Source organism: Oryctolagus cuniculus, chromosome 21, assembly GCF_051225735.1.
Source record: "Oryctolagus cuniculus isolate XC-2025 breed Fujian yellow rabbit chromosome 21, ASM5122573v1, whole genome shotgun sequence".
In the NCBI taxonomy this organism is placed as follows: Eukaryota; Metazoa; Chordata; class Mammalia; order Lagomorpha; family Leporidae; genus Oryctolagus; species Oryctolagus cuniculus.
Window position 1 is genome coordinate 29,645,552 of NC_142887.1, and position 23,122 is coordinate 29,668,673.

Genomic DNA, 23,122 nt, shown 5'->3' on the forward strand with positions numbered 1-23,122 from the left:
GAGGTGGGGCTGGGCGGGGACAAGCTGGCTGGGAGTGAGTGGGTGGAGTAGCCAGAGATGGGGGAGGGTTTGTGAGGAGGGGGATGTGGCGGGGGCAGGAGGCGGAGACAAGAGAATGGGTGTAGGGGTGAGACTGTTGGGATGGAGGGTTAGTGGGATCCGAGGTTTGGAGAGTGAGAGGGCAAGGCCAAGACTCGGACCCACCCTAGGGTGACCCTTTTCCCACAGGGGCCGGCTCTGGGGTGCCTTGAAGGTGGCTCCTCACTCCACCCCCTTTGATCTAGAAAAGACGGGACCCCTCCCTCTGCCGGGCAGAAGAGCAGCCCCTTCCCCACCATGGTTCAGATCCCTGCCCTTCCACCAGAGGGCGCTCTCCTCAGCCCTTCCTCACCACGGTTCAGGTCCCTGCCCTTCCACCAGAGGGCGCTCTCCTCCCTTCCCACAGTTTTCCCCAAGTTTTCAGAAGCTGTGGAATTCCTGTCCCACTGCGCTGTTCTGCTGAGCTTGCTTTCCACGGAAAACTGCGTTTGCTGGTGCCACCCCCTGGCCCTTCGGAGGACTGCAGCTGCCCCTTGTCCTAAAACCAGGGCCTCTCTTTTCAACCATACCTTTGGCTAGGTGGTCTGGCCAGCGGGTCAAGGATGTGGAGGAGGGGTAAGCAAGCCCTCTGGGAGCCTTGACCACTGTCTGGGCCCCCTCCCCAGAATCCACAGGGATGGTTCAGAGGCCTGTGCTGGGTTTCGGTGCTGGCTACTGCCCTTTGAGGGTGGGGGAGGGAGTCAGGGTTCGGGGAGACTTTTCTGGTGCAGACACGGGGCACTGGTGGCCACACGGGCAGGGGTTGGGGATGGGGAGGGCGTGGGATCTCTGGGTCTTTTTCCTCCAGCTGCTTGAGTCTGGCCTGGAAAGTATCCAGTCTCTACGGGTGATTTACTAGAAAGGGATGTGTGGGGACGTGGGGTCTGGGACTGAGTGCCTGTCAGCCAGGCCACCTCAGATTTGGAGCCACAAAGGCCATGACCATGGTGGTGACTGTTTTTCCTGGATCGGCCCTGCCGTTTCCCAGGCACCTTCAGATTCCAGGCTACACAAATGGAGAGGAAGAAGGAAAGGAAGTGGTAGCTACAAATGGGGTCGGCCATTGCGCTGGCCATCAGTGCACTTGGCATTGTCACCTAGAACTTGGCTTGTGAAAGCCTCCACCAGTTTCACCTTGGAACCACAGAGCCAGGCTCCCTTCGGCTCCCTTATCTTACCCAGCAGATATTCGTCCTTCTGAGCCTCATTTTGGATTTCAGTTTCTCAGAACAATAAGAGAAAAAAATCCATTATTCCAAACCATTAAATTTGTGGTTAACTTTCATAGCAACAACAGGAATCTAGTATGGTTGGATGCCATGCATTTTTGACATCTTCTCCATGTATTTTACTTTTTTTATTTTTAGATTTATTTATTTGTTTGAAAGTCAGAGTTACACGGAAAAAGGAGAGGCAGAGAGAGAGGTCTTCCATCTGATGGTTCACACCCCAGATGGCCACAACAGCCGGAGGTGGGCAAGTCCAAAGCCAGGAGCCAGAAGCTTCCTCCAGGTCTTCCCATGTGGATGCAGGGGCCCAAGGACTTGGGCCATCTTCTACTGCTTTCCCAGGCCACAGCAGAGAGCTGGATCGGAAGTGGAGCATCCGGGTCTTGAACTGGTGCCCATATGGGATGCCGGCGTTCAAGCCAGGGCGTTAACCCGCTGCACTAGAGTGCTGGCCCCGTACTTTACTTTTTTAAAAAGTAATTTTTAGACGTTTAATTTATTTGAAAGGTAGAGTGACACAGAGAGAGGATGAGAGAGGGAGAGAGAGAGAGAGAGAGAGAGAGAGAGAGAATCGTCCATCTGCTGGTTCTCTTTCTAAATGCCCACAACAGCCAAAGCTGGGTCAGGATGAACTCAGGATCCCAGAACTTCTTTCTGGTCTCCCACGTGGGTGGCAGGGACTCAGGTACTTGAAGCATCCCCTTCTGCCTCCCAGGTGGAAGCTGGATTGGAGGTGGGATCTAATCTAGGCACTCGGATATGGGATGTGGGGCTCCCAAGTGGCTTCCTATCTTGCTGTATTACAATGCCTACCCCTTGGCCGGCGCCGCGGCTCACTAGGCTAATCCTCTGCCTGCAGTGCCGACACACCGGGTTCTGGTCCCGGTCAGGGCGCCGGATTTTGTCCTGGTTGCTCCTCTTCCAGTCCAGCTCTCTGCTGTGGCCCGGGAGTGCAGTGGAGGATGGCCCAAGTGCTTGGGCCCTGCACCTGCATGGAGACCAGGAGAAGCACCTGGCTCCTGGCTTTGGATCAGTGTGGTGTGCCGGCCACAGCGGCCATTGGGGGGGGGGGTGACCCAACGGAAAAGGAAGACCTTTCTCTCTCTCTCTCTCTCTCTCTCACTGTCCACTCTGCCTGACCAAAAAAAAAACCCACACACAATGCCTACCCCTATTGAATCCTTTTAATTTGTATTGTGTCCAAGATTCTTTAGGGTTAATGCTGTCTTACTTAGACACCTTCAGTATACAGGAAGTTATTTGGGAACTTTCTTCAGCACATTAATGTTGGTTTTATAGGTGATAAGTTATGTCTCATGCAAATTACCATTATTTTCTAATTTACAGCTAAACTGCTTATGTCTGTTGCATGACAGTGTGAACAGAACTCTCTAGAATTAATTAGAATGATGACTTCTGCATCTGAAAGTGCCTGAAAATCTCCTGGAAATGTTGATCATGTAACCAAGAGTGTGGAATTTCAGCTAAGGGGGCGCAGCAACAGGGCCCGAGAACCTGCCGCAATTGGTCAGAGGTTGGTGTTCAGGAAATGTTCCAGAAAAGCCTCCTGTTGCAACACTGTGCTCAGAGCCAGCCAGACCACTACAGTCAAGGAAGGCTGCAAATTGGAAAGGCAGAGTTACAGAGAGGCAGAGGCAGAGAGAGGTCTTCCATCTGCTGGTTCACTCCCCAAATGACCACAACAGCTGGAGCTGGGCAAGTCCAAAGCCAGGAGCCAGGAGCTTCTTCCATGTCTCCCACGTGGGTGCAGGGGCCCAAGGACTTGGGCCATCTTCTACTGCTTTCCCAGGCTACAGCAGACAGCTGGATCGTAAGTGGAGCAGCCGGGACTCAAACCGGCGCTCATATGGGATGCAGGCACTGATGGCAGCAGCTTTACCTGCGATGCCACAGTGCCAGCCCCACTGAGTCAGATTTTTGAACATACGATCTCTGAAGATACATATTGAGTAAGCCAGAAGGGCCCTCCCACTCGCCTTTTTCCTGCATCCTGCACACTCCTCTAACCCTTGCTGTAAAAACTCCTGCAAATTGTTTCTCTGGAATGCAGGTTTTTTTTTAAGGTCATAAGGAAGTAAAATTTCCCTCTGAGTGACTCTCACTTGAGGCTGATTATTTGGTGACACGCACGTAAAGGCCCCTTGTGTCTCCCACATGCACAGAGCAAACCCCTTCTATACTTCCCTCAGGAAGAAACCAGCAGCACCTGGTGCCTTGCACTGGCCCGTTCCCTGAAAGAGCTCAGGTGATGGGGATTTGCTCTTAATCCCATGTACACCCCCTGGTTTGGAAAGCGTCTGGCCTACTTAATTAGTCACAAGTATTTTATGGTTAGATATTCCCAGTGACACACTGATTTCAAAATATTCCTAAAACAAATGATCCTCGAGGCCCTGTCCTCCCAAGTCCTGAGACTGCTCCCCAGTTTAGCAGGACTGCACAAGACCGAAGTTTTACATCTATTATGCATTATATGGGAGATGCTGTATGAATGGGATCTTTGAAAGTTTCATAGTAAAAGCATATTATGAAAAAATTGGGCAAGAGCTTCAAAAATTTCTGTACCACAATTAGTTTAGCTTTTAATTCTATTCTATTTTCCATAAGGTTTTTTTTTTTTAAAAAAGATTTGTTTATTTGCAAGGCAGATTTACAGAGAGAGAGAGAGAGAGAGGGAGGGAGGGAGGGAGGGAAGGAGGGAGGGAGGGAGAGACACAGAGAGACAGATCTACCATGTGCTGGCTCACTCCCCAAATGGACACAATGACCAGGGCTGGGCCAAGCTGAAGACAGGAGCTAGCAACTTAATTCAGGTCTCCTGTGTGGGTGGCAGGGACCTGAGTACTTGGGCCATCTTCTACTGTTTTTCCAGTGTTTCATCAGGGAGCTGGATCAGAAGCAGCTCAGCTGAGACTTGAACCAGTGCTCTTATATGGATAGCAGTGGCTTAACCTGCTGTGCCTCCACAATGCTGGCCCTATATTATTATTATTATTATTATTATTATTATTAAAGATTTATTTATTTAGGTGAAAGGCTATGAGTCTAGCATTTGAGAAATGGAAAAAACATAGTACTTTTAAGGATTATGGCACCAATTCCAGTCTCCACTCTTGGAGCTATGTGGTAGCTGTTGGCAACCACAACAGATGATTTGCAGTGTTAGGGTCTAAAAAAAAGCCCACCGCCCGAGGAACGACTCCAAGAGACTTTTTCTCTCATGCAACCAGCAAAGGGTTAAATTTATTGATCCAACATGTTGGGGCCCTCTGACAAGGACAGAGGAGCAGTGAGGAACTACAGCATAGGGTTTATAAAGGCAAAAACCGCAAAATCGGGAGGAGGGAGAGAATACACGGTTGCTAAGCAGTTGCTAAAATCTTACAATCAGCAATTATGATTTTAAGACATAGACAAATCACATCTTCATTAGCAGCCCAGGTAACCCAGGTGCAACCTTTCTACTTTTAAGCTTGAGCAATCATGCTAGGGGGTTTTTGTGCGTTGCCAAGGGTGATGTAGTGCACTGCTATTGTCCGACTATTTGAGATCATAGTTTCAGACCAGAGTCTCACGGGGGGGGGGGTGCTTTCCCAGAATGCAGTCTCAAGTGCTCCAAAATGGAGTCCCTACTGTCAAGGTGCTACTTTACTCTGTCTTATTTTCACAGCTGTACCAGGAAGGTTTAAACCTGTAAGCTTAAGCTTAACTTTTGACACCCGTACATATACAATTTTAACTCTTCAGCAGAAGATAAATGTTGGGGTTGGAGCTGGTGTGGTGATGCATCAGGTTAAATCACTGCTTGCAATGCTGGCATCCATGTGAGCACCAGTTCAAGTCTTGGCAGCTCCTGCTAATGCTCCTGGGAAAGCAGAGGAAGATGGTCCAAGTGCCTGGGTCCCTGTCACCCATGTGGGAGACATGGGTGGAGTTTCTGGCTCCTGGCTTCGGCCTGGCCCAGACTCTGCTGTTTGGAGAGTGAGCCAGCAATGGAAGATCTCTCTCTCTCTCTCTCTCTCTCTCTCTCTCTCTCTCTCTCCCCCTCTGTCTCTCCTTCTCTCTCTATAACTCTGCCTTTCCAATAAATAAAATAAATCTTTTTTTTTTTTTAAAAGATGCTGGAATGGTTCATCAGTGATTGCCAAGTAGGAGTTGTAGGGGTGGGAAATTTCCACCTTCAGCCTCTTAGAGTCCCACCTGGGACCAAGACCTAAACTGACATAAAGCAGATGAACAGGTGTGGATGTTGTGGTGCAGTGGGTTAAGCCTCTGCTTGAGACCTGCATCCCATATCAGAGTGCTAATCCCATATCTCTTGCCACTCTGTACTTCTTTTTTTTTTTTGACAGGCAGAGTGGACAATGAGAGAGAGAGAGAGAGAGACAGAGAGAAAGGTCTTCCTTTTTCCATTGGGTCACCCTCCAATGGCCGATGCGGCCGGCGTGCTGCGGCCGGCGCACCACACTGGCCAGGAGCCAGGTGCTTCCTCCTGGTCTCCCATGGGGTGCAGGGCCCAAGTACTTGGGCCATCCTCCACTGCACTCCCGGGCCACAGCAGAGAGCTGGCCTGAAAGAGGGGCAACGGGGACAGAATCCGGTGCCCCAGCCGGGACTAGAACCCGGTGTGCCGGCGCTGCAGGTGGAGGATTAGCCTATTGAGCCGTGGCGCCGGCCGCCACTCTGTACTTCTAACCCAGATTCCTGTTTTGTTTTTTAAATATTTTATTTATTTATTTGAAAGTCAGAGTTACACAGAGAGAGGAGAGGCCGAGAAAGAGAGAGAGGTCTTCCATCCACTGGTTCACTCCTCAGTTGGGAGAGAAAGAGAGAGAGAGAGAGAGAGTGAGAGAGCAAGCAAGCGAGAGAGAGAGAGGTCTTCCATCCACTGGTTCACTCCCCAATTGGCCGCAATGGCCAGAGCTGTGCTGATCCGAAGCCAGGAGCCAGGAGCCTCTTCCGGGTCTTCCACATGGGTGCAGGGGCCCAAGGATCCGGGCCATCCTCCACTGCTTTCCCAGGCCATAGCAGAGAGCTGGATCAGAAGTGGAGCAGCCAGGACTCGAACCGGTGCCCATATGGGATGTCGGCACTTCAGGCCAGGATGTTAACCAATTGTGCTACAGCGCTGGCCCCCCAGCTTCCTGTTAATGCACCTGGGAGACAGCAGATGATGGCTCAAGTACATGAGCCCCTGCCACTCATGTGGGAGACCTAGATGGAGTTCCAGGCTCCTGGCTTCAGACTGGCCCAGCCCTGGCTGCTGCATTTCTTTGGGGGGGAATGAACCAGGAAGATGTCTCCCTGTCTCTCCCTTTCTCTCTGTCATTCTGCCTTTCAAATAAATACATGCATAAACAAATCTTGAAAAAATACATAAAAACAGATTTGTCTAGATTGACCAGAGAAAACATGCAAACATATTTTATATAATTTTTATGCAGCATGAGATCCTGCATGGGGAAATGAAGGCCCCTGAAGAAGCAGCTCACATCAGCTAATCATATACTGGTGAAGAAGAACTAAGTTACACATGGAGGTTTTAAAGGTAAGAATGATTTTCACAAGGTCACGGTCTCTACCGAATTCTTCTGGCCTCAGCTTCTTGTCTTTGAAGATAAGAGTGTTGCTTTTGTGTTTCTCAAACAGCAGTTTCATTCTCTGCCTTTAGGAGCTCCATCCAGATCTCCCATGTGGATGGAAGGGGCCCAAGGACTTGAGCAATCACCTGCTGCCTCCCAGGGTGCACTAGCAGGAAGGGGGATCTGCGGGCTCTAACTGACATTCAATTATGTGATTCAGGCATCCCAAGCAATGGCTTACCCTGCTGCTTCACCACACCAGCCCCAGAAGCACATTGTTGAGGCTTAACCACCAACACCAGGCGAGTGACAAAGGGCAAAGGGGGAGCTAGGACATCTGACACCCACGGCGATAGAAATTCTCAATAAACATAGCGCAGTACCAACAGACAAGACATATGGGCCACCAGTAAAGGTCTAACATACTAACCAGCATGTTCAGAGGGAAGCAAGAGAGGAGGGTACTGGGACTGGGAGTCGAACTCTTACAGAAAAGCTTCCTAGATAGCCCAACCTATGAAGCCAAGTCCCCCCGAGTTCAGGGGTCCTTTCAAAGTCAATGAAGAATGAAGTTAAAAGCTAAATTTGCCCTGCAAAAATACTTGTAAATCCACATATAGTTTTTTCATAATATGTGTTTTCCTTTAACATTTTGAAGACTTCTATATGCATGGATTTCCCAAGTTGTTTGCACTAAGAGAGACGTATCTTTTAATTCCCTTTTCCATGAACCTTTGTAAGTACTCTTGTATTTGCTTATCATATTTGCTTAGTGTGGCTGTTGTGATAAATCATCAAAGTACAAACTGGGTGGCTAAAAATAAGGACCTGTAAATGATTCCACCTGATATGTTTGGAGCAGGCACTCAGTCCGCCATGCCTTACTTCTAAGTATTGGTAGAAAAACATACAATGATCACACACTACCCATGGGTGGAAGATCTCAGTCCAAGCTGGTGAACTACCCTGAGTTCTGGTTCTGGTAACATGGACACTGATGAAGGCTAAAGGGAGACCCAGCATCTGGTATCCCAAGTGGACTCCAGGTCCCCGGTTCTGGACTCTTGGCCCAATCTTCCTTTGAGCCCTGTCCAGCTGCTGAGAGGGTTCCTGGAATCTTTGCCGTGCAGACTGATCTCTTTCTCTTTCCCCTAGTGAAGTTTTTGACACACCAAAAGGCTTGGTTCTGGTCCCGTTTCCCTCCTGCAGTGCTCCCACCAGGGCTGGCACCGATGTGGATCTAGCATCTCTCTGGCCCTGAACTGAGACCACCTCTCCAGAAGTGATCCACTGGGCTCCAGGGTCGCTGGGGCAGACAGTGGTCCCGGTGGAGGAGTGTCTGAGTCAGCAGGTGCACTGGGTGCTACATTCCACTGTGGACCAAGAGGGAGATACACAGTGCTTGCATTAGGAGGAAAAGTGAGGGGAGGAGAAGGAAGCAGGTGTATAGAAGAAGCTGACCGCTGATTCCTGGGTCTCCTCCTGAGCTCCATTCTTGAGCTTAGCTCTCCTGCGTAAGCCACTGGGGGGCAGCAAGGGCCTGGATTTGAGAGCTGCAATGGCCCAAATGCACTGCTAAGGTTTATCCTGGCCTGTAGGGGGGCCCAAGTGATTGCAAAACATTCATAAGCATGTGGTCCCCATTGAGTCTCTTCATTGCAGATGCCAGTCAATATCCCTGGGCTTCTGTCTCAGGCCTCTGCCGAGGCTGGGGACAGGGAGATGTGGGAGCATGCGCCCTTGCAGGGGTAGAGAAGGATGAGGAGTTTCCTGCCAGCCCTGCCTTCAGTCCCTGGAAGGAAGCTGTTGGACGCTTCCGAGGCAGGCTCACCCCCCAGGGAAGGGATGAGTGAGTCTTCAGCTTTCTCTGCAAACAGAATCATGTTCTCCAGGAAGGAACAGGTCCTGTGCCTCTCACCTCCTGTATGTTATGGGGTGACTGCAGAGACAGAACAAGAAGAGTACCCCCAGAGCAGAGTGTGGTGTTGGCTGGGCAGGGGTATATGAGGAAACACATACAAATCTATTTCTCACTATATATAATATATGTAGAATATGTAAATACATATTAACAACTATTATATTATAATTATATATAATTTATGTATTATATAAAATAGAATATATGTATTTAACATGCCTCATTGTGGCTAGTAGACTGAGCAAGCTTAACCTCTCCATCTCAGCTTCCTCCTTCTTTTATAAATATTTATTTATTTGAAAGGTAGAGATATAGAGAGATAAGGGTGGGGGAGAGAGGTATCTTCCATCCACTGGTTCACTCCTCAAATGGCTGCAACTGCCAGAGCTGGGCCGATCTGAAGCCAGGATCCAGGAGCCTCTTCCAGGTCTCCCACATGGGTGCAGGGACCCAAGCACCTAGGTCATCTCCTGCTGCTTTCCAGTAGTGTTAGCAGGGAGCTGGATCCTAAACTGAGCAGCCAGGGTTCTAACCAGTCACTCAGATAAAGGCTGGGTCCATCCTAAGAGGCAGCTTTCTCTGCTGTACCACACTACTCTCCCCTATTTTAATATGTTGTATTTTCATTTTCATTCAGGTCAATGCATTTTATAGCTTTCTTTGGGAGATGGCACTTTAACTACGGATTATTAGAAGTATAAATCTCCAGGCATGTTAGTGTACTTGGGCAGCTGCAGCACTATCTCCTGCTTTATAAGCAACAGCAACATTTCAGACTTTACCCTTGTGTCCTAGCACCTTTAAAGCCTGTGAATGGTCCCCAAACACAAGTAATGCATGGGGTCAATTCTCAGCCTTCAAGGACCCTAGATTTCTGTATACGCATGAGAGTTCTTCAAAAAGTTCATGGAAAATAGAATTAAAATATAAATTTAGTTGCGTGCAAAAAATTTTGAAATCCAAGCACACATGGAGTTTTCAGGAAGTTGATGGAAAATGTTATGAAAAAGCTTTGCATACATTTCATAATTTCTTATACCAAAATAAACTTATTTTTAAATTCATCTTCCCACAAACTTTTAAAAAATAGCCTCATGGAAGGACAACCATGCATAAATGTCTGTGCCAGGATCCACTGAGGGAATCTGGGCTTAATTCCCATAGGACCTGGTGGGGTGACCCAACTGTCACTTTCCAGGGTGCAGCCCTGGAGGTCTCACCCACAGTCCAGGTCATGGCAGGTAGACAGATGCTCCCCCTCCCTAACAGTTCAGCCTTTCTCATAGTTGTTCACACATTCCAATATTTTCAACCTCCATTTCCCAACTACCCTTTTTTTGTTAAAGTTTTTTTTTTTTATTTGAAAGGGAGGGGGAGAGAGAGAGAGAGAGGTCTTCCATCTGCTGGTTCATTCCCCAAATGGCTATAACAGCCAGAGCTGGGCCAGGTTGAAACCAGCAGCCAGAAGCTTCATCCGGGTCTCCCACATGGGTGGCAGGTGCCCGAGCTCTTCTTCCACTTTTTTTCCCAGGTGCATTAGCAGGGAACTGGATCAGAAGCGGAGCAGCCAGGACTTGAACCATCATCCATATGGGATGCAGCACCTCAGGCGGTGGCTTTACCTGCTATTCCACAGTGCAAGGCTCATTCCCAACCACTTTCTGTCTCTCCTCAAAGTACTCAGTGCCTTCTCGCTTATCTCAGACGGGGACAGCGACACACATTAACCCTTAAGCAGCTGGATCTCAGCCCGGGGGAAAGGGGTCTGCTGTTGGAGACAGAGACTCTTGTCCTGAGTCTGTGGGCCCAGACTCCATCAGGCTGATCAGAGGCTGTGCCTGCCTGCAGGGTGTGTAACCTTGTGGAGGCGACCAGTACGGGGCAGAAGCTCAGGTGGTGGTTTTTATCCTCAGCGTCTGATTCCACACTTGTTCTCCATCACAGCACAACTAGGACTATTTGTGAATGACCTGGATGGGTGCAGGAGGGCAGGCAGTCGCCAGCGCTGCTTCTAGGTTTCTGCTGTTTAATCTTCTTCAAAGGAAGTTGTTGTGTTTGCAGTTGGGTGCATCATGTAGAAAACCAGTAGAAGATGTGAGTAGGGGTGAGCACTCAGGCGTGACAATCTGAGCCACTGAAGCCCATTGCAGCTTGTTGATGTAAAGATTCAGGCTGGGAGAAGAGCCACCTGCATTTTCTTAAATAATGAACCCATAATAAGGCTGACCCTCAGTCTCCCTGGGGGATTGGTTCCAGGAGCCCTCCCCCGCCCCCTGCAACAGATACCCAAATCCATGGATGCTCAAGTCCCTTCTATGGAATGGCCTGGAATTTGCGTACAAGCAGCTTAATGCCATTAAATACTCTAGAGATGAAACTTAAATCACCTCTGCAGTAGTTGCAAAGCCTAAAACAATTTAAAGAGTCATTTAAGGACTAGGGAAAAGGAAAAAAAAAAAAAACAGTCTATGTGTATTCAATGCAGACGCAATTTCTTCAAATAATTGTTTGATCCAAAGTTGGTTGAAGCCACAGAGGTGGAACCTGTATATATGGAGACCTGACTATGTCTGTGTTCTTGTTGATACATATACATGGATTTACACATACATGTCAGGGGTGCAGTGGGTTCAGCCTCTGCTTATGATACAGGCATCCCATCCACAAGTGCAGGTTTGAGTCCCGGCTGTTCACATTCCGGTTTAGTTAATGTGCCTAGAAAAGACAGCGGATGATGCTCCATTAGACTCCTGCCACCCACATCAGAAACCCAGATAGAGTTTCTGGCTCCCAGCTTTGGCATGGTTCAGCTCTGGCTGTTGTGGCCACTTGGGGAGTGAACCAACAGATAGAAGATCTCTCTCTCTCTCTCTCTCTCTCTCTTTCTCTCTCTTTCACTTTATCTCTTCCTCCTCTCCCTCTGTCATTCTGCCCTTCAAATAAAATAAAATTTTTCATTAAATATTTATTTATTTATTTGAAAGTCAGAGAGAGGAGAGGCAGAGAGAGAGAGAGAGAGAGAGAGAGTCGGAGAGAGAGAGGGAGAGAGAGAGAGGTCTTCCATCCGATGGTTCACTCCCTAGTTGGCCGCAACGGCTGGAGCTGTGCTGATCCAAAGCCAGGAGCCAGGAGCTTCTTCCATGCCTCCCATATGGGTGCAGGGGCCCAAGGACTTGGGCCATCTTCTACTGCTTTCCCAGGCCACAGCAGAGAGCTGGATTGGAAGTGGAGCATCCGGGTCTCGAACTGGTGCCCATATGGGATGCCGGTACTTCAGGCCAGGGCGTTAATCCACTGCACCACAGCACTGGCCCCAACAAATAAAATTTTTAAAAAGCTCATGGAAAATTAAAGTGAAAGGTGATGCACATTTTTGAAGCATCTCAGACATATACATAGATATATTTATATATAATTATTTGATTTATTTGAAAGGCAGAGTTACAGAGAGATAGAGACAGAAAGAGAGGTCTTCCATCCACTGGTTCACTCCCCAGATGGCTGCAACGGCCAGAGCAGCCAGAGCTAGGCTGGTCTGAAGCCAGGAGCCATGAGCCCCATCCGGTTCTCCCACGTGGATGCAGGGGTCCAAGTTCTTGGGCCATCCTCTGCTGCTTTCCCAGGCACGTTAGCAGGGATCTGGATCAGAAGTGGACCAGCTGGGACTTGAACTGGCCCTGATTTGGGATGCTGATACTGCAGGCTGTGGCTTAACCTGCTATGCCATAGCTCCAGCCCTGAGGATTTCTGGGTTTGATACCACACTTTTTCCACTACATCATATTTTCTGAATATGTTGCCACAGAAATATTTGTGCTAGGAAACATTGGCTAAATTTTGCCTTTAATTTTGTTTTAATTTTGCCTGATAAGGAGGTAGAACTTGGTCTCTTTATATTTTTAACTTATCTGCTTCAATTTTATTGGGTATTACTTATATTTTGTGCAAGTGGCTTTTCTGGTTGGCAGCATTTGTTGTTCTTGTTTTTTGTTTCATCTCTTATTGGGAATATACATGGATATAGAACTTTGTCATATATTTTTTTTGACAGGCAGAGTGGACAGTGAGAGAGAGAGAGACAGAGAGAAAGGTCTTCCTTTTGCCATTTGTTCACTCTCCAATGGCCGCTACAGCTGGTGTGCTGCGGCTGGCGCACCGCGCTGATCTGAAGCCAGGAGCCAGGTACTTCCTCCTGGTCTCCCATGTGGGTGCAGGGCCCAAGTACTTGGGCCATCCTCCACTGCCCTCCTGGGCCATAGCAGAGAGCTGAACTGGAAGGGGGGCAACCGGGACAGAATCTGACGCCCCGACCAGGACTAGAACCCCGTGTGCCGGTGCCGCAGGCAGAGGATTAGCCTAGTGAGCCGCAGCACCGGCAACTTTTTCATATTTAAACTTTTAAGCAATTCATTTGAAAAGCAAAGACACACTGAGAGAACGACAGACACAGAGACGTTTCGTATTCACTGCTTCATTCCCCAAATGCCCACAACAGGCAGGGTGGGGCTAGATCAAAGCCGGGAGCCAGGAACTTAACTTAGATGTCCTGTGTGGGTGCAAGGACTCCAGCACTTGGGCTGTTACCTGCTGACTCTCAAGCTGAGTATTAGCCGTGTCAAGGGGCAGTTTGAATCTAGGTCCCTGTTTTTGATGCAAGAAAAAATTCAAGGACGAGAGAAAGGGAAAGGTCAATAGAAAAGCAAGATCTATTTGCACGCAAAGTCAAAGTACACACTCAAGAAAGAGACAGTAAGATTTAGGTCTTGCCCTGTGTAAGATCTGGCAAGGCAGAAGGAGTGGTGTCTGAGGCGGGGCTTATTGAATATTCATAAGGGGCAGGGTTTGGGGCGGAGCTTGAATGCCTCCCATTTCCTTGCCCCTTTTTGAATGCTGGATGCGTCATGCCAGAAGTGTCATGGTGTCAGGTACACGATAAGGAGTGTCAGACATGCCCATTTTTAAAAATTTTTTTAACATTTATTTAATGAATATAAATTTCCAAAGTACAGCTTATGGATTACAATGTCTCCCCCCCCATATCTTCCTTCCTCCCTGCAACCCTCCCCTTTCCCACTCCCTCTCCCCTTTCATTCACATAAAGATTAATTTTTCAATTATCTTTATATACAGAAGATCAGTTTAGCATAGATTAAGTAAAGATTCCAATACAAAGTGAAAAATACTGTTTGAGTACTAGTTATAGCATTAAATCACAATGTACAGCACATTAAGGACAAAGATCCTACATGAGGAGTAAGTGCACAGTGACTCCTGTTGTTGACTTAACAAATTGACACTCTTGTTTATGGCGTCAATAATCACCCGAGGCTCTTGTCATGAGTTGCCACGGCTATGGAAGCCTTTTGAGTTCACCAACTCTGATCATATTTAGACAAGGTCATAGTCAAAGTGGAAGTTCTCTCCTCCCTTCAGAGAAACGTACCTCCTTCTTTGATGACCTGTTCTTTCCACTGGGATCTCACTCACAGAGATCTTTCATTTAGGTCCTTTTTTTTTTTTTTTGACAGTGTCTGGGCTTTCCATGCTTGAAATACTCCCATGGGCTTTTCAGCTGGATCCGCATGCTTTAAGGGCTGATTCTGAGGCCAGAGTGCTGTTTAGGACATCTGCCATTCTATGAGTCTGCTGTGTATCTCACTTCCCATGTTGGATTGTTCTCTCCCTTTTTTATTCTATCGATTAGTATTTTCAGACACTAGTCTTGTTTATGTGATCCCTTTAACTCTTAGTCCTATCGTTATGATCAATTGTGAACAGAAATTGATCACTTGGACTAGTGAGATGGCATTGGTACATGCCACCTTGATGGGATTGAATTGGAATCCACTGGTATGTTTCTAACTCTACCGTTTGGGGCAAGTCAGCTTGAGCATGTCCCAAATTGTACATCTCTTCCCTCTCTTATTCCCACTCTTATATTTAACAGGGTTCACTTTTCAGTTAAGTTTCAACACTTAAGAATAACTGTGTATTAATTATAGAATTCAACCAATAGTATTAAGTAGAACAAACAAAAAAATACTAAGAGGGATAACGTATTAAGTTGTTCATTAACAGTCAGGGCTATGCTGATCAAGTCACCGTTTCTCATAGTGTCCATTTCACTTCAACAGGTTTCCTTTTTGGTGCTTGGTTAGTTGTCACCAATCAGGGAGAACATATGATATTTGTCCCTTTGGGACTGGCTTATTTCACTCAGCATAATGTTTTCCAGATTCCCCCATTTTGTTGCAAATGACCAGATTTCATTGTTTTTTTTTTTTTTTTTTTTTTTTTTTTTTTTTTTTTTTTTTTTACTGCTGTATAGTATTCTATAGAGTACATATCCCATAATTTCTTTATCCAGTCTACTGTTGATGGGCATTTAGGTTGATTCCAGGTCTTAGCTATTGTGAATTGAGCGGCAATAAACATTAAGGTGCAGATTGTTTTTTTTTGTTGTTGTTGTTTGCCAATTTAATTTCCTTTGGGTAAATTCCAAGGAGTGGGATGGCTGGGTCGAATGGTAGGGTTATCTTCAGGTTTCTGAGGAATCTCCAGACTGACTTCCATAGTGGCTTCACCAGTTTGCATTCCCACCAACAGTGGGTTAGTGTCCCTTTTTCCCCACATCCTCGCCAGCATCTGTTGTTGGTAGATTTCTGTGTGTGAGCCATTCTCACCGGGGTGAGGTGGAACCTCATTGTGGTTTTGATTTGAATTTCCCTGATTTCTAGTGATCTTGAACATTTTTTCATGTGCCTGTTGGCCATTTGGATTTCCTCTTTTGAAAAATGTCTATTGAGGTCCTTGGCCCATCTCTTAAGTGGGTTGCTTGTTTTGTTGTTGTGGAGTTTCTTGATCTCTTTGTAGATTCTGCTTACTAATCCTTTATCTGTAGCATAGTTTGCAAATATTTTTTCTCATTCTGTCGGTTGCCTCTTCACTCTCCTGACTGTTTCTTTTGAAGTACAGAAACTTCTCAATTTGGCTTTGACTGCCTGTGCCTCCAAGGTCTTTTCTAGGTAGTCTTTGCCAGTGCCAATATCTTGCAGAGTTTCTCCAATGTTCTCTAATAATTTGATGGTATCGGATTGTAGATTTAGGTATTTAATCCATGTTGAGTGGATTTTTGTGTAAGGTGTAAGGTAGGGGTCTTGCTTCATGCTTCTGCACATGGAAATCCAGTTTTCCCAGCACCATTTATTGAATAGACTGTCCTTGCTCCAGGAATTGGTTTTAGATCCTTGATCAAATATAAGTTGGCTGTAGATGTTTGGGTTGATTTCTGGTGTTTCAATTCTGTTCCATTGGTCTATCCATGTGTTTCTGTACCAGTACCATGCTGTTTTGATTACAACTGCCCTGTAGTATGTCCTGAAATCTGGTATTGTGATGCCTCCGGCTTTGTTTTTGTTGTACAAGATTGCTTTAGCTATTCGAGGTCTCTTGTGCCTCCATATGAATTTCAGCATCATTTTTTCTAGATCTGAGAAGAATGTCTTTGGTATCCTGATTGGTATCGCATTGAATTTATAAATTGCTTTTGGGAGAATGGACATTTTGATGATGTTGATTCTTCCAATCCATGAGCATGGAAGATTTTTCCATTTTTTGGTATCCTCTTCTATTTCTTTCTTTAGGATTTTGTAATTCTCATTGTAGAGATCTTTAACATCCTTGGTTAAGTTTATTCCAAGGTATTTGATTGTTTTTGTAGCTATTGTGAATGGGATTGATCTTAGCAGTTCCTTCTCAGCCATGGCATTGCCTGTGTATACAAAGGCTGTTGATTTTTGTGCATTGATTTTATATCCTGCTACTTTGCCAAACTCTTCTATGAGTTCCAATAGTCTCTTAGTAGAGTTCTTTGGATCCTCTAAGTACAGAATCATATCGTCTGCAAAGAGGGATAGTTTGACTTCTTCCTTCTTGATTTGTATTCCTTTGATTTCTTTTTCTTGTCTGATGGCTCTGGCTAAAACTTCCAGAACTATGTTAAATAGCAGTGGTGAGAGTGGGCATCCCTGTCTGGTGCCAGATCTCAGTGGAAATGCTTCCAACTTTTCCCCATTCAATAGGATGCTGGCTGTGGGTTTTTCATAAATTGCTCTGATCATATTGAGGAATGTTCCTTCTTTACCCAATTTGCTTAGAGTTTTCATCATGAAGGGGTGTTGAATTTTATCGAATGGTTTCTCTGAATCTATTGAGATAATCATATGGTTTTTCTTCTGCAGTTTGTTATTGTGATGTATCACATTGATTAATTTGCAAACATTGAACCATCCCTGCATACCAGGGATGAATCCCACTTTGTCTGGGTGGATCTTTCTGATGTGTTGTTGTATTCTATTGGCAAGAATTTTATTGAGGATTTTTGCATCTATGTTCATCAGGGATATTGGTCTGTAATTTTCTTTCAATGCTGCATCTTTCTCTGGCTTAGGGATTAAGATGATGCTGGCTTCATAGAAAGAATTTGGGAGGATTCTATCTTTTTCGATTGCTCTGAATAGTTTGAGAAGAATTGGAATTAGTTATTCTTTAAATGTCTGGTAGAATTCAGCAGTGAATCCATCTGGTCCTGGACTTTTCTTTGTTGGGAGGGCCTTTATTACTGTTTCAATTTCTGTTTCAGTTATGGGTCTATTTAGGTTTTCTATGTCTTCATGGTTCAATTTAGGTAGATTACATGTGTCCAGGAATCTATCCATTTCTGATAGATCTTCCTGTTTGCTGGCATACAAGTCCTTGTAGCAATTTCTGATGATTCTTTTTATTTCTGTGGTGTCTGTTGTTACGTTTCCTTTTTCATCTCTGATTTTATTGATTTGGGTCTTTTCTCTTCTTTTTTTTTAGTTAGTTGGGCCTATGGCGTGTCAATTTTGTTTATTTTTCCAAAAAACCAGTTCTTTGCTTGGCTGATTTTTTGTAATGTTTTTTGGATTCAATCCTGTTGATTTCTTCTCTGATTTTAATTATTTCTCTTCTCCTACTAGATTTGGGTCTGGTTTGCTGCAGTTTGTTTAGATCCTTGAGATGCATTGAAAGCCCATTTATTTGGTGCCTTTCCAATTTCTTGATGTAGCACCTATTGCTATAAACTTTCCTCTCAACAATGCTTTTACCGTATCCCATAAGTTTTGATATGTTGTGTTGTTTTATCCTTGTGGTTCCCTTGCCTGCAAAGGAACAACACTGCTCCCAGCTGATCAGTCTTCAGTAGACTTTTATTTAAACAGGATAGAAAAAGAAACCCTTGAGCAAGGGGAGCTCCGAAAGAAAGGGGAAGCTCCCGTACCATATCACAAACAGCTTATATAGCATAACATTGTTGAAGCATGTAATGCAAGCTTAGTCCATGCTACAGTCCATGCGGCGGTGCTCCAGTCGGGTGCCTGATCATGCATAGTCCATGCGCTCCTTGTCCAACCATAAAGGTGATCATGCGCCTTCATCCAATCAAGCAGGCGACTCGGGTGCTAACAACAAGCTTCCACCTGGTGTTTTCTCAGCCTTGGTCAGTGGGAAAAGACGTACGGGAAGCCCCAACGCTGTAGTTGTTTTGACTCTAGCCTGGGGTTATGAAACGGTCCCGATATCACAGCTCAACAGAAACCATAAACATCCACACAGCAGTAACTAATGCCAATGATCAGCAAGCCAAGCCTTAGCATGTGGGCCCATGGCCAGCCATGGGTCCCCACAATCCTCAATTACTTCCAGAAAGTTTTTGATTTCTCTTTTGATTTCTTCTATGACCCAATGTTCATTCAGGAGCATGTTGTTCAGTCTCCATGTGTTTGCATACTTTCTGGGGTTTCCTGAGTTGCTAATTTCCACCTTCATTCCACTGTGGTCTGAGAAGCCACATGGTATGATTCTAATTCTTTTAAATTTGCTGAGACTTGCTTTATGTCCTAGTATGTGGTCAATCCTAGAGAAGGTTTCAATGTAGGATTGAAAGTTCTGTAGATATCTGTTAGATCCATTTGGGCAATAGTGGCGATTAAATCTGCTGTTTCCTTGTTGATCTTCTGTCCGGATGATCTGTCTATTTCTGAGAGTGGAGTATTGAAGTCCCCCAGTACTATTGTATTGGAATCTAAGTCTCCCTTGAAGTCTCTTAACATACCTTTTAAATAAACTGGTGCCCTGTAATTAGGTGCATATACGTTTATAATAGTTACATCTTCCTGTTGAATTGAACCCTTAATCATTATATAGTGACCCTCTTTGTCTCTCTTAACAGTTTTTGTGTTAAAGTTTATTTTGTCTGATATTAATATGGCTACACCTGCTTTTTTTTCATTTCTGTTGGCATAGAATATCTTTTTCCAACCTTTCACTTTCAGTCTGTATGCATCTTTGTTGGAAAGATGTGTTTCTTTTAGGCAGCAAATAGATGGGTTTTGTTCCTTAATCCATTCAGCCAGTCTATGCCTTTTAACTGTAGAGTTGAGTCCATTAACATTCAATGTGACTAGGCAGAGGCTGGGGGGCTCAGCTCCTGTTGGTAATTGCTCTGCTGCTTCTACCAGCAGGAAGCTGAACCCAGGCACTCTGATGGGGGATGTGGGAGTCTGCAGCTGCATCTTACCCACTGTGCCAAACGCCTGGCCCAGGACGATCTTAAACAAGAATATCAACTTCTATAGCATGCAGGGGGTAGGTCTTTATTTATTTATTTGAAGATTTTTAAGGGTTCCTCAGGGGAACTTTCCATGGCCATCCCAAGAGACAAAGGCAAAGTCAATAGTCCCTCATCCAAGCCCTCATACTCAAGCCTTGTGGTTTTCTGAGTTGGCCATTGACCTACTGTCATTTTAGTACTATCTCAGATTACACAAACAACAGTGTTGACACAACAGCTATCACGTGCACCACCCACTTGTTCCTATTCCTCCATGTAATTTGTCCCACCCATGGCTGGGGCATTTCCTTTCTTGTAATCTTTTTTTTTTTTAAAGATTATTTATTTATTTGAGAGAGTTACAGACAGTGAGAGTGAGGAGAGGGAGAGAGAGAGACACAGAGAGAGGTCTTCCTTCTGCTAGTTCACTCCCTAAATGGGTGCAACAGCCAAAGCTGGGCCAATCTGAAGCCAGGAGCCAGGAGCTTCTTCCAGGTCTCCCATGCGAGTGCAGGGCCCAAGGACCTGAGCCATCTTCTACTGCTTTCCCAGGCCATAGCAGAAAGCTGGATTGGAAGAGGAGCAGCCTGGACTAGAACCGGCACCCATATGGGATGCTGGCACTGCAGGCAGAGGATTAACCTACTGCGCTAGAGCGCCGGCCCCCTTTTCTTGCACTCTTAGAAATGCCTCAAGTGTTACACACTGCGATCATTTGCTTACAACCCTTGCCCCAGGCCACAGTCTTCATCACTGCAGAGCTGGGGACAGAGCAGTGGGCATGAACCATGAGACAGGGAAGGTGTGGGGGGGGGAGTGACTGCTCCTTCCTGCACTTGTTTGTTGACAGGGCTGAGATGGGGTCTCCACCGCAGCCTATGATCTTGTCCTCGCCATTGTCACAAAAACTTAAAAGGGACATATTTTTGTTTTTCACACCAGAACCACTGCCATTTGTGTAACAGGAAGGAAAATGCTATCCCAAGGTTGGTCCCATTTCCTGGATGCTGGCAGGGGCTCATTGTGTCCTGACTGTGAAAATCTGGATTTTCATGCTCTCAGCTGATCCTGCAGTCCAGAGACACAGAAGAGGCTGAGGCCAGGGCAGGTGAGGGTGGGGGGAGCACAGCAGGTGCCGGAAGCAGATTTGCATGGAAGTCCCGCCCTTTTCTGATGCAGGGCGGGGGGAATATAATGGGTGTGAGGGAACCATGCCCACTACTGGGGCTCAGGAGGCAGCTCTGGGGGCATAGCACCATGGCCTGGGCTCTGCTCCTCCTTACCCTCCTCACTCAGGACACAGGTGACCTCCAGGGGAGGGCCCTGGGGACAGCTGGGCTGATGCTGTGTCTGCTGCTGCCCAGGCTCCCCTGGCCCAGCCCTGACTCACAGAGTGTGCTTCTCCCTCTGCAGGGTCCTGGGCCCAGCCTGCCCTCACTCAGCCATCCTCAGCGTTTGGAGCTCTGGGCGGCTCGGTCACCATCTCCTGCACTGGGACCAGCGATGATGTGGGATATACTAATGCTGTGTACTGGTACCGGCAGCTCCCAGGAATGAGCCCCACACTCCTGATTTATTATGACAGCAAGCGGCCATCAGGGATCCCTGAGCGCTTCTCTGGCTCCAAGTCGGGCAACACAGCCTCCCTGACCATCTCGTGGCTGCAGCCTGAGGACGAGGCTGCCTATTACTGTAGTTCATATAGAAATCCTAACACTCTCCACAGTGGTACAAGTTCATGGGGAAGTGAGACAAAAACCTGCCCTGAGCTGACAGCTCCCTCCCTGCTCTGAAAATGCTTCCTCGCCCTGTGCAGAGGGGGCTGCCGGCACCAGGGCGTGGCCCTGATAATTCAGTGTCCCAATGCCCTCTGCTCTCCCTCATCATTAAATCCAAAGCAGCCATGCCTGTGGGTGATCATCTGTACATAATGACACTTCCTCTGTGTGTGTGGCATTGTTCTAAATGTGCACGTTTTCCCAGGCCTCCAGGGGCAGACACGAGGGAGACAGAGACCTGGCACAGACCTTCCATAACTCAGCTTTCTGCACCATTGTGGCTCTGGGACAGTCAGTCACCATCTCCTGCACTGGGCTGAGCAGGAGGTACAATGATGTGCATTGGTAGCAAAGGAATCCAGGCGCTCCTCCCAAGGTCCCAGTTTAATCACCCGGCCATGTGGTCATTTGGGGAGTGAAGCAGCAGATGGAAAATCTCTCTCTCACTCATCCTCTCCCTCTCTCCCTCTCCTTCTCCCTCTCTCCTCCTTCTCTCCTTCCTGCCCTCTCTCCCTACCCTCCCCTCTCTCCCTCTTCCTCTTTCTATCACTCTGCCTTTTCAATAAAAGCAATACATATTTTTAAAAAAGATTTATTTTGTTTATTTGAAAGGCAGAGTTACAGAGAGAGAGAGAGAGAGAGAGAGAGAAGCCTTCCATCCGCTGGTTCACTCCTGAAATGACAGCGGCAGCCAGAGCGGGCTGATCCAAAGCCAGGAGACTCCTCTGGATCACCCATGGGTGCAGGGGCCCAAGGACTTGGGCCATCTTGTACTGCTTTCCCAGGCCATAACAGAGAGCCAGACCGGAAGTGGAACAGCTGGGACTCGAACTGGTGCCCATATGGGAAGCCAGCGCTGCAGGCCAGGGCTTTAACCCGCAGCGCCACAGCACCGGCCCCAGCAATACATCTTTTTAATAAATTTCTGAGGCCTGTTCTGTGATGTAGTGGGTGAAGCGTCCGCCTGGAGCATTGTTATCCCATATGGGCGCTGGTTTGAGACCTGGCTGCTCCACTTCCAAACCAGCTCTCTGTGTATGGTCTGGAAGAACAGTGGAAGATGACCAAGTATTTGGGCCCTGAACCTACAAGGAAGACCCAGAAGATGCTCCTGGCTTCGGATCAGCCCAGTTCTGGCTGTCACGGCCACTTGGGGACTGAACCAGTGAATGGAACACTTCCCCTCTCTCCTTCTCTCTCCCTCTCTGTAACTCTGACTCTCCAAGAAAAAACAACTTTCAAAAAAAGATCTATTTCATTTTGAATGAAGTTCCTGAAAGAGTCTCCTATTAATGCTATTAATGCCTTAATTCTGTGACCACAGGCCGACAGGCCCCTCCTCGTGACGCCCACGGCACCAGCTCTGCCTGGACGCCTCGTCCACAGAGGTCTCTGCTTTACCCTCTGCAGAGAATGAGCCAGGCAGGGACCAGCTGGTCCACACGGCCATGGAGGGAGGTGGGAGTGCAGGTGCAGCTGCCATGTAGGAGGCTTTGTCCCCATTGTCTCAGCGGCCTCTTTGCCTCCTTTACTTCCTTGCTGAGAAGGGGAAGTGGCCATCTCTGTGGGACTCTCCTCTCCAGGAGCCAGTCTGACCTCACTGTAGAATCCCTGTTGCAATGCATGCCTTGGTGCACAGGCAGGAACGGCTGAGCTGGGATTTGGGGCACAGCAGAGTGAGGCTGGGCTTGACAGGGGCTGCGTACACCTTCTTCCTGGAGGAAGCCAGACACAGAGGGAATCAGCGTTGAATGGTCCCAAAGGGACCAGGGCGGCTCGGGCACTGTCCCGGCTTGAGGCAGTAGGTGGGAGTAGAAGAGTGGTATGGTCAGGATTTGCAGGAACCACTGAGGTGCACTCCTGGGTTCAGTGTCCTA

At 47.1% G+C, this 23,122-nt stretch overlaps 1 protein-coding gene and 1 long non-coding RNA gene across 11 annotated transcripts in view; both read left to right on the top strand.

The window, feature by feature from the left end:
* Positions 1-23,122, top strand: part of LOC108178662 (Ig lambda chain C region-like) — a 362,049-nt gene that overhangs the window by 228,701 nt on the left and 110,226 nt on the right. The window lies entirely within an intron of this gene.
* On the top strand, positions 454-21,753 carry LOC103351717 (uncharacterized). The gene is made up of 3 exons (XR_016227360.1): positions 454-654; positions 6,773-6,876; positions 20,881-21,753. It is a non-coding gene; the product is annotated as an uncharacterized LOC103351717 (long non-coding RNA).